This window comes from Oryctolagus cuniculus, chromosome 2 (assembly GCF_051225735.1).
Source record: "Oryctolagus cuniculus isolate XC-2025 breed Fujian yellow rabbit chromosome 2, ASM5122573v1, whole genome shotgun sequence".
Classification (NCBI taxonomy): Eukaryota; Metazoa; Chordata; class Mammalia; order Lagomorpha; family Leporidae; genus Oryctolagus; species Oryctolagus cuniculus.
In genome coordinates, this window is record NC_142868.1 from 108,666,484 (window position 1) to 108,678,516 (window position 12,033).

At 45.0% G+C, this 12,033-nt stretch overlaps 1 long non-coding RNA gene across 1 annotated transcript; it reads left to right on the forward strand.

Moving 5' to 3' along the window:
• Positions 1–2,736: 2,736 nt before the first annotated feature.
• On the forward strand, positions 2,737–4,916 carry LOC149127981 (uncharacterized). Its single transcript, XR_016229655.1, has 3 exons — positions 2,737–3,662; positions 3,807–3,951; positions 4,038–4,916. It is a non-coding gene; the product is annotated as an uncharacterized LOC149127981 (long non-coding RNA).
• Positions 4,917–12,033: the final 7,117 nt, after the last annotated feature.

The following is a 12,033-nucleotide window of genomic DNA, read 5'->3' on the forward strand; positions in this document are numbered from 1 at the left end:
ATATATGTATATTGCATACGTGTGTGTGGGAATGAATGTATATGTGTGCGCACATATGTGTGCGTTCATGTGTGTGCATGTGTACATGTGCATGTATGTGTGTATGTGTGTGCATATATGTGTATGAGTGTGTATGTGTATATATGTGTGTGCATATATGTGCATGAATGTGTATGTGTATACATGTATTTGTGTGTGGATGTATGCATGTATGTATAAGCATGTGTGTTTATGTATACATGTATTTGTGTATATTTGTGTGTGCATGTATGTGTATGTGTGTAAGAGTGTATGTGTACATATGTATATATGTGTGCATGTATGTGTGTATTTGTGTGCATGTGCGTGTGTGTGTACTCTTGTGTATGAGTGTGTGTATGTGAGTATGTGTGTGTGTATGTGTGTTTATGCATGTGTGTGCGTATGTGCATGTCTGCACGTGTGTGTGTGTGGACTCTGGCCATTGCCCAGTGGGTGTGGCAGGAGAAGGAGAGGAGCTAGGGCAGGGACCACTGCCTCCCTTCGGTGCCTTTTCCGCACGATGCTCTGACTAATGAGCAGAGGCCACTAATGAAGAGTGGGGCTGGGTCTTTCCTTTCCCAGAGGCTGAGCCCATTACCCTCCTGGTCCCCAGCAGCCTGCGGGCACGAGGCTGCTTCCTGAATGGATGGCTTCCGGCCCGCCGTGCTGCTCCCGATCCTGGTGCCAGTGGCCGTGAATAACCTTGCTTTTGTGTGTATTTATTTGATTTTGGATTTCTCCACCCTGGTTCTTTCCACCTCCCGGCCCCACCCCCTGCTTGCTGGCCCCATGTGGCGACGTTTCTTGAAACGTTAGAGGCTTTCTTCCTCGAGCCCCCCTCCAGTTCTGGAAGCATTTTGTTTCTGTACTGCTTTGTGAAACGGGTGCTGAGTCCAGATCCTTGGGGCTTTCAAATTGAATTAATTATTAAACAGGAAGGGAGCCGTGCTTTCAGTAGGCGCCAAGTAACTATACTTAAACTGCAACCTGGCACTGTGTCTCCCACCCTTGTGCTGTGGTTTGCTGAAGGCAATTGGAGATTTTTATTCCAGTTTCAATCCGGTGTTTCTGTCTGTTTTCAGGCAGTTAAGATTTGGCAGTCAAGAACTGGGAAGTCAGTCTTCATCACCCTCCTGACCGTTTGGGCCAAAAATATTTTTTTTTGAAAAAAAAAAAAAATCAGAGGTACTTTCCCCAATTCCTACATTTGAAATCACCCACTTCCAACTCTTCTCCTTCCCCCGAGAGCATGGTGGGCTATCATCTCATGTAGGTGTGGTTTCTATTGATCAGTTTCCATTTGTAGAGAAGGGGACTTTGCAAATAAAACCCTCAGGAGCTGCGCTTTGTGGCTTTGTGATTGCTCCAGTCTTTGCTTTAACTTAGGGACCAGGCTGACGACTGCAAACCCTGCATTTAGAAATCTGATGAAGACTCAGCACAGATTTTCTTAATTTCCTGAGTCTGGGCATTTATACTTTTCAGAAATTCACAACTCATTGGGGTTGCGGGCAAGCTTGGCCCAGGTACTGGGCACAGGCACCCTTCCAGAGCTGCATGAATGAGACAGTGCCAGTGTTTGCTGGAGAAACCCAAGCTCCTATCAAAGGTAACAAAATAATGGCCTTTCACAGCAGGGAGAAGCTTCTGGAAGCTGCCCCCACTCTGGGCTCGCCGTTTGATGCTCACCTGGCTCCTGGAGTTGGTGGTGGGCCTTTCCCAGTCGCAGCTGGCTGACTGCACAGGAAGTGGGGAAAGAAGGTTCTCAGCTCCATTAAGCCTTTGCCCATAGCTGAGCAGTGTGCAGGCTGCTGGGGTGAGAGGCGGGGGGGCGTGGAGGGGAGTGAGCTCTCTGGGTGCAGCTGGGTGCGTGGGTAGGAGCGTGAAGCAGTCTCAAGAGGAAAGAGAACAAAGATTTGATGAAAAATTTAGATTCATGCATATACATTTGGAATAGGGCAAAAAAAGTAGCCCAAGGCATAGCACCCTCCTCCACCCGCCCAGTCAGCGTGTGTGGAAGCAAACCCAGGGGAACGCCTCAGGGTGCACACGTCTGTCTCATCCGTAAGCCCCTCTCGTGTGCCTAGAAACCTTGCGCCTTGAATATCCCTGGGACACTTGAAAAATGAGAGACCTTCTGTGAGCCTTATTATTGCAAATACAGTTCTTAAATGCTTCTTTTCCTTCCCAGAGTTAAAAAAATTAGTATTTTTGCTGACAATTCTTTATCTTAAAAAATATATAAAATTTTTACCTCAGTTATACAAGTGCACTTCAAAAAGTGCATAGAAAAATGGAATTCAAAGATAAATTTATTTTTGGTGCAAAACAGGAAGTCATGCCTAAGTTTTCATAATATGCATTTTCTATGAACTTTTTAAAGACCAAGTATGTGTGGATGTTGCAATTCTTTGGACCAAAAATAAACCTATCTGTTAATTCCATTTTCTATGAACTTTTTGAAGGGCCTTGTATTATCTGTCTTGATTATGTAATTCCCATCAGTCAATAAATGTAATTACAATAAGCAAATAATTACACTTACAGTAATCACGCATATGCAGTCCATCAGCTGATTTTAAGAGATGAGTTAGAAGAAAGCTGATACATACACACTTCTGTGGATTTCACGAAACTGAAACCTTCAACCGCTTCTGTATTTTCCCTGTATTGTTGCCTTTCCTGGTGCCTCAGCTTTTCTCAATGAATCACCCTCTCCCTCAGTATTGTGGTTGTGGGGATCTTGTCCCCCAGGATGTCAAGTTTGGTCAAATTATTCAGGTTTCTGTGATGGCCACACTGGAATCATTACACTTCTAACCACAGTAAATAATTTAAAACCCAGATTAAAAAAATGATTTTTTCCCTCATCAGCTAACATTTGGAAAATACATGTATTAAGCAGACAACTTGTCTACAATTCCAATCTGTTCTTTATGTCCCATTTTCTTTCCAGGAAATATATTCCAAGCTGGTTTTACAATTAAATGATAAGATTGCTGTTCTTTGACTCCAAGTCAACGTCCTTGTCCTTTTTATTTGGAAATGGCATGAAATGTTCATCTCACACCCATTGAGAGTATGCAACGCAAAATATTTTTAAGTGACTTTAAAATAAGTTCTAGGGAACTGGCCTCATCTGTATTTAGATAGCAGAGCTACACTTGGGGGAAAAAAAAAGCTTCATTTTTCTTAATTGGAACCTAAAACTAGCCCACAAGAATAATAACCCTCTAAACAATTTTAAAAAATACGGAGAATGTCAAACACCAGTGCGTTGCTTTTTCAAACACCTCCTTTCTCCCTCCAGCTTTGAGGCTAACTCAGAAAACACAGTGTAGACCAACCTAGAGTTTCCCAAGCACTTTCTTCGCTGACTGCTACAAAGTAAAAAGGTAGGAGATGTGATTCCGTCTGGTTTGTGTCAAAGACGTTCCCAGGAATAGTGAGGCGCTCCTCTGGCTGCCAGGCGAATTCACTTAATCAGCCGGCACCTGGCACCACCTCCTTCCAGGATAGCCCCGACTGCAAGCGTCCCGCGCATGTGAGCGGCAGCGGCTCCCGGGTGAGGCCGGCCGAGGCCGCGTCTGCAGGTGTATGGGCCGCAGCCCTAGGCAAGGCTGCCTCGGCCTTCCCCAAAGGTCTCAGAGCCCCTTTGCAGCCCAGATGGCTCCAATTTGAGGCCTCCACGCCGCGCTGGAGCTGTATTGAGTTTCTTCCCTGAAACCAACAAAACCTGCTTCAGCATTTTGCTTGGATTAACATATTTGTCCCTTTTTTCACAGGGCAGAAGGAGGGCTCCCGAAGCCTTCGAAGGAAGGAAATCATTACAGGGCCCTACAGAAGTAGGTCATATGCTACAGCTGCTCATAGTTTAAGAGGAAGAAACACGGGACCTCAGACCTGGAGCACGACTCTTTCAAAATGCTTGTGAGCGGCCCAAGAAAAACATCCTCCCGGGGCTTATCTAATAACCATGATCTCTAATCGTCTCAATGTGTCTCATGTTTCCTTAGGAGTTTGCACCTACTTCCCAGAGCTCACGAGATGCCGAAACAGAACACGGAGCAGTGTAATGAAGGGGCTTGACGAGTTTGTGTTAAAGCTAATATGGTCCATTAGGAGCTGTTATTTTTATAAACAATGAAGATGTGTTACCCTCTTCTTTGGTGTAAAATCAGTCCACGCCGGACCTGTAAACATTCAGGAATAATCTGTAGAATGTGTATGAATGACAAGCAAAGTGGACTTGAAAAGTATGTTTTCCTCACCTACTTGTTTCTTGCTCAATAAATTCATAAAGATCATATATGCGTACGCATGTGTGTACATGATAAAAATAGCATGCGTGTCCATTTCATCAAGAAAAATCAAAGAACAGATATCTTACAAACACTTTTGGTTTCTGTAAGCTTGAGAAATACCCGAAGCGATTAGTTAAATCAGGAGCACGCCTTCTGGTCTCTAATTCAAGCGATGATAAGGAAACAGCCACTCTTTTGAGGTAGCTTAGGAAGACACAAAGGAAGTGGCTCACCGTGCCACGGGAGGCACAGGCACTGCCTTTGAAAATGGTGAGGGGGCCGGCGCCGCAGCTCACTAGGCTAATCCTCTGCCTTGCGGCGCCGGCACACCGGGTTCTAGTCCCGGTCGGGGCTCCGGCTTCTGTCCTGGTTGCTCCTCTTCCAGGCCAGCTCTCTGCTGTGGCCAGGGAGTGCAGTGGAGGATGGCCCAAGTGCTTGGGCCCTGCACCCCATGGGAGACCAGGATAAGTACCTGGCTCCTGCCATCGGATCAGTGTGGTGCGCCAGCCGCAGCGCGCCGGCCCAGCGGCCATTGGAGGGTGAACCAACGGCAAAGGAAGACCTTTCTCTCTGTCTCTCTCTCTCACTGTCCACTCTGCCTGTCAAAATAAATAAATAAATAAATAAATAGTGGTGAGGGAAGTTTCCAGAAAGCCTCTCTGTGACATAGGTTCTGCTACAATTCATACACATATACATATACATATATATTTGCAATTCATTTTTCAATTGCAGCACAAACAAGGCTTTGGAAGTGATTTACATTTTGAGATTCACTAAATCTACTGGAGAAAAGGAAGTCTGATGGATACTCTGCGACTCTGTGCTTCAAATTTTCTCCCTTACTCTACGCCCGTGGCTGCTGTTTAAAGGCAAGTAATTTTTTTAATAGGCTTGATATGATTTGGTTGGAAGATGTTTACAACCCTCCCACGTGTCCTCCACGCCTACAGAAGGGACGAGGTAGTGGGGAGAGAGGAAGGGTCCAGATTAAAAGTATTCCAGTTGTTCACATAGACTTGAAAGCTCCAGTGACAAGTTTTTGAGAAGTTGCCTCAGGCAGAACTCGCTATCAAAGAAGGCCAGGAAGAAAAAAACATTTAAAAGCAGATTACAAATCCCTCCTAACAAAGCAAAATCAAATCGCTGATCGATAAGTGCAGCTGGTTTTAAATTGTTTCCTGCGAAAGGCCTTAAAAACTTTTTGAATGAGAGGCAGGAGACCGAACCCTTTATGCTTTGGAGCAAACTCCTTGTGGGAAAGTCTTCCCCGTTGGTCAGGGACCCTCTCCTGGGATGAACCAGAGTGGCTCTCCCCTCGCTTAAAGCGGCTGAAAAAGGCTGGTGTGGCTTCCAAGAAAGGCAAAGATATTCTTTGATCACCATCAGGCACTCTATGATATTTTAGCTCCAGTCCCAACAGCATGGCTCCGTCTCCCAGGGTCATCTCTGAGTTATCTGTGAAATGCCCAAGAACTGGGGTGAGTATGATTGCTATAAAATCAACTTGGAACCCTACAAATAAAACCCTCCACAAAGCAAGCCCCAGTCTCCAGGTCACTTAAGCCACAAAAATGAGCTGTGTAGATGGCGATGTTCTGTCTAGATCAAGGCCATGTGGAGGATCTTGATCGTGGCTCCCAGCACCCGACTTAACTCAGATGCCCCGTGCTTTTAGGGCCTGAATTCAAACGGGCCTTGTAAAAACAAGGGGAGAGAGAAAAGACAGAAACCCAGTGAGCAAGTGGTGTTCAATTTATCCACATATGTTCCAAATGGCACAGAGATAAGCAAAAGGGTTCTGGTACATTTTTTAATGATTTCATTATCACCAGACAAGAATTGAAAGATCGTCCAGATGCTATTGGAAAGATAGAAAAAGGAGATTAATAATAATAGTAATAATAATAATACCACGCATGGTACCCTGTCCCAGTAAACAGCTAAGGCTGACCAGTGATATCTTTGAAGTCAAGCCTGTTTGCAAATCAGTTGATTAAAAAAGGTAGGTGGAGATTATATAGAAAGAAAAGGAAGCTTTCAGAAAAATGTGATCTTGGCCTGGCTCCTTCTCTCTGAGCATCAGAGTGGATTATAATTCTTAGCAGACGGTTAGGTGGAGCAAGAGAGTACAGGGGAGCTGCACTATACAGACCTCACTGGGCGGTGCAACCACCCAGCCAGAGCTCCTTAGACAGCCTGTCACTCACACAGGACATGCCAAGTGGAAGACTGGGATGACACCATGCCAGGGCCTGGCGTTTGGGCTGCAGGTCTACCCCTTACCTGCTTTTGGTCCCTAAAATATGGATTTCTCGGGCCGGCACTGTGACACAGCAGGTTAAGCCACCATCTGCCCTGCCGGCATCCCATATGAGCCTGGTTCGAGTTCCAGCTGCTCCAGTTCCAATTCAGCTCCCTGCTAAGGTGCCTGGGAAAGCAGCAGAAGATAGCCCAAGTGCCTGGCCCCTGCACCTACGTGGGAGAAGAAGCTCCTGGCTTTGGATTGGCTCAGCTCTAGCCATTGTGGTCACTGGGGGAGTGAACCAGCAGATGGAAGATCTCTCTCTCTCTCTCTCTCTCTCTCTCTCTCTGTGTGTGTGTGTGTGTGTGTGTGTGTGTGTCTACATTTCTCTGTAACTCTGTCTTTCAAATAAATAAAATAAATATATATAAAAAGAAACACACCTCATCAACAAAGATACCTGCAGACTGAAAGTGAAAGGATGAAAAAAGATACTCCATGCTAATGGAAAGCAAAAAAGAGCAGAAAATAGGGGCCGGTGCTGTGGCGTAGTGGGTTAAACTGCCACCTGCAGTGCCAGCATCCCATATGGGCACCTGTTCGAGACCCAGCTGCTCCACTTCTGATCCAGTTCCTCTGCTATGGCCTGGGAAAGCAGTAGAAGATGGCCCAAGTCCTAGGGCCCCTGCACCCGCATGGGAGACCCAGAAGAAGCTCCTGGCTCCTGGCTTCAGATTGGTGCATCTCTGGCTGTTGCAGCCTATTGGAGAGTGAACCAGCAGATGGAAAACCCCTTTCTCTCTCTGCCTCTCCTTCTCTCTCTGTGTAACTCTGCCTTTCAAATAAATAAATCGTTTTGAAAAAGAGCAGAAAATAGATCTTTGTAAAAATATAAGATGGGAATAGGAGAGGGAGGAGGAAGAACTGTGGGAGTGTGGGCAGGGGGGAGGGTAGGATAGAAAATATCGTTATGTTCCTGAATCTGTAAATATGGAATTTGTATGCCTGAAATAAAATTTTAAAAAACTTTTTAAACAGACATCGTTCCTTCTACACCAGGGCAGTTCCCCAAATCCATGGGCAGGGCCCTGATGTCAGGACAGGCTCACTGCTGTGCTGTCCCTTTCCTCCATTTGGGTAGGACCTCCGCTACCTGGAAAAGGTAGCCAAATCCTTGGAGTTGTACTTGCAGGGTGCATCATTCTCATTTACTCCTGGTACAACAGAGACTTTGGCAGCTCAACTTTTAAAATTATTATTTTATTTGCGAGGGCAGGGGGCGTGGAGAGCGAGAGAGAACACACAACCCCATCTGCTGATCCACTAACTCCACAGATGGCCGCAACTAGGGCAGAGCCAGTTGAAACTGCAAGCCTGGAACTCAATCTGGGTGTCCTATTGTGGGTGGCAGGGACCCATCCACTCAAGCCATCATCTGCTGCCTCCCAGGGCATGCACTAGCAAGAAGACGGAAGGGAGAACAGAGCCAGAACTCAATTCCCGGCACACCAATACGAGACACAGTCATCCCCAACCAGCAGCCCACCTCCCAGCTACTCAATCTTTGTTTGATAGGCATTCAAAATGCAAAAGGACAGGTTTGCTTCATGGCCAAGTATTATACAACCTGCCTTGCAACCCCAGGAAAATTTCTCTAGCAATCTGTGTAGACGATGTCTCCTGCCACAAAACTTTACATGGCCACCATAAAATCAATGTGAACACCTGAGTTTTCTAGTTGGAAATTTCCAATGGATGCTTGCACATTAGAGTCTCAGAATTCTAGCGGCATCCATTTTTCTTTTTGCTTACAGTTCTTTGATTTTTGCCAAAGAGATCTCCAATTGTTGGCAGCCCATTTAGCCGCTGCGGAATTACCCCTCTAGGTGGAAATAGAAACTATTGCTATAGAGAAGTGTGCTCAGATTTGCAAAGGGCTGATCTGGAGGCTGCCATGCAGCCAAAATTTGTGCCTTCTCTCCCAGCATGGTTTGAAGGGTGAGCCTCACATCTGTTACTTGGTTTATTGATGTGTCGCTGCCATACTTCTCACATGTGGTACGAATCACATAGGAAAGAAGCAAATTAATCTCTTTAATTTCAGAACCATTTAGGTGGCTGGCACTGTGGCGCAGTGGGTTAAAGCCCTGGATTGTAGTGCTGGCATCCATACCGGTGCCGGTTCTAATCCCAGCTACTCCTCTTCCAATCCAGCTCTCTGCTGTGGCCTGGGAAAGCAGTAGAAGATGGCCCAAGTCCTTGGGCCCCTGCACCCACATGGGAGACCCAGAAGAAGCTCCTGGCTTCAGATCTACGCAGTTCTGGCCATTTATGGCCATCTGGGGGAGTGAACCAGTAGATGGAAGACCTCTCCCTCTCTCCCTCTCTTCTTCCCTCCCTCCTTCCCTCCCTCTCTCCCTCCCTCTGCCTCCCTCTCTCCCTCTCTCCCTCCCTCTCTCCCTCTCTCTCTCCTGTTAACCTCTTACTTTTCACTCAGCTGACATGATTTGAGATCCTGTAGGCAGAGGATGAGCATGTATTATTGTAGCATTTCTCAGTTTTGCTAATCTTTGGTTTGCGTGATTGACTTTTTTTTTTTTTTTTGGACAGGCAGAGTTAGATACTGAGAGAGAGACAGAGAGAAAGGTCTTCCTTTTTCCATTTGTTCACCCCCCAAATGGCCACTACGGCCGGCGCTGCACCAATCCGAAGCTAGGAGCCAGGTGGCTTCTCCTGGTCTCCCATGGGGTGCAGGGCCCAAGCACCTGGGCCATCCTCCACTGCCTTCCTGGGCCACAGCAGAGAGCTGGACTGGAAGAGGAGCAACCGGGACAGAATCCGGCTCCCCAACCGGGACTAGAACCCCGGGGTGCTGGCGCCGCAGGCGGAGGATTAGCCTAGTGAGCCGCGGTGCCAGCCATGTGATTGACTTTTAAGTGATCTAAATGAGAACATGCAAAAAATGAGGATGCTAACTATGTGAAAATGCTAATGAGGCCTTTACTGCCCTGTGGCTCACTGGAACAAGGCTACCTGATTCTATAAGTGCCTTCTGCCTTCATCACTATCCTTATGGAATGGCCTGCCTTTCACTAGCTGTGTCCAGATACCGTGTTTGCCAATCTCAGCTTCCATTTGTGCTTCACTTACTCTTTCCGGCCTGGAAACCTTTTCATGTCTTTCAGTCACCCTGGGGTCTGCCCTACCTCCTTCCCAAAACATTGTCTGAAGTTTTTGATTAAGTAAAAACTCCAGTAAAATATGGTTATGCGTTAGCTAAGTAACCCTTGTGAAATATGCTTTTTAAAACCAGACTTGGGACTATCTTTTCTGATGCTGTTATGTTATTATTCATTTTGTGATCTTTCTAGAAGCTCTCCACATGAACCCCAAAGCAAATCTGGTCTCCCTGCTTGCAGACTCTCTTGGTTCTTAAGGACTCAGTTCTCCGGCTTTGATTACACACATGTATTTGAAACAAGTGCTGTGTGTGCATGCACATGTGTGTGTATGTGCAAGCCAAACACATGTCTTATTGTGTGGGCTGTGAATCCCTGGAGGAGGACAGTAATGTACCTTCTTCTCTTTCTTCTCCTTCTTCTTTGGTCTCATCATGAGTTCTATTCACACTGAACGTCCATGATCCCAGAAGTCCCTCAATAAACGTCAGGTTTCTGTCAGTTTTCTACAAGCAAAATTCAATAAAAACATTACCTGGGAAAGTAAGATGAGGCAGATTGTACAAAATGCTGTAGTTTGGGGTTAGTTTTAAGTTTCTAGTATGCACATTCGATAAGAAAGACTAATAAAAAATAGTGAAGGAAATGAGTGATTTTGAACATAAATTTTGTTCAATGTTTCCGTGTACTTCCACAGGTTTTGAAATGGGAGGCAGTACCACTTGTCATAGATAATGTACTCTGAAGTTTAATTGAAGCGTTCTTGATGTGTGCTCTACGGGGGTTATTACATCAAATTAGTGATTACCAAAGATACCAGTTGATCATTTTCTTTTTTCTTTTTTTATCTTTTTTTAACTGTTATTTAATAAATATAAATTTCCAAAGTAGAGCTTTTGGATTACAGTGGCTTTTCACCCCCATAACTTCCCTCCCACTCTCAACCCTCCCATCTCCCGCTCCCTCTCCCATTCCATTCACATCAAGATTTATTTTCAATTATCTTTATATACAGAAGATCAATTTAGAATATATTAAGTAAAGATTTTAACAGTTTGCACCTACACAGAAGCACAAAGTGTAAAGTACTGTTTGAGTGCTAGTTATAGCGTTAATTCACATAGTACAACACATTAAGGAAAAAGATCCTACATGGGGAGTAAATGCACAGTGACTCCTGTTGTTGGCTTAACAATTGACACTCTTGTTTATGGCATGAGTAATCAGCCTAGGCTCTTGTCATGAGTTGCCAAGGCTATGGAAGCCTTTTGAGTTCGCCAACTCTGATCTTATTTAGACAAAGTCATAGTCAAAGTGGAAGTTCTCTCCTCCCTTCAGAGAAAGGTACCTCCTTCTTTGATGGCCCATTCTTTCTACTGGGATCTCGCAGAGATTTTTCATGTAGGGTTTTTTTTTTTGTTTTGTTTTGTTTTGTTTTTTTGCCAGAGTGTCTTGGCTTTCCATGCCTAAAATACTCTCATGGGCTCTTCAGCCATATCCGAATGCTTTAAGGGCTGATTCTGAGGCCAGAGTGCTGTTTAGGACATTTGCCATTCTATGAGTCTGCTGTGTATCCCACTTCCCATGTTGGATCATTCTCTCCTTTTTAATTCTTTCAGTTAGTATTAGCAGACACTAGTCTTGTTTATGTGATCCCTTTGACTCTTAATCTTATCATTATGATCAATTGTGAGCTGAAGCTGATCACTTTGACTAGTGAGATGGCATTGGTACATGCCACCTTGATGGGATTGAATTGGAATCGCCTGGCACGTTTCTAACTCTACCGTTTGGGGCAAGTCCGATTGAGCATGTCCCAAATTGTACATCTCTTCCCTCTCTTATTCCCACTCTTATATTTAACAGGGATCACTTTTCAGTTAAATTTAAACACCTAAGAATAATTGTGTATTAATTAAAGAGTTCAACCAATAGTATTAAGTAGAACAAGAAAATACTAAAAGGGATAAAGTATTAAGTTGTTCATCGACAGTCAGGACAAGGGCTGATCAAGTCACTGTTTCTCCTAGTGTCCATTTCTCTTCAACAGGTTTCCTCCACAACAACAAAACACACAACCCACTTAAGAGATGGGCCAAGGACCTCAATAGATATTTTTCATAAGAGGAAATCCAAATGACCAACAGACACATGAAAAAATGCTCAGGATCACTAGCAATCAGGGAAATGCAACTCAAAACCCACAATGAGGTTTCACCTCACCCCTGTTAGAATGGCTCACATACAGAAATCTTCCAACAACAGATGCTGGAGAGGATGTGGG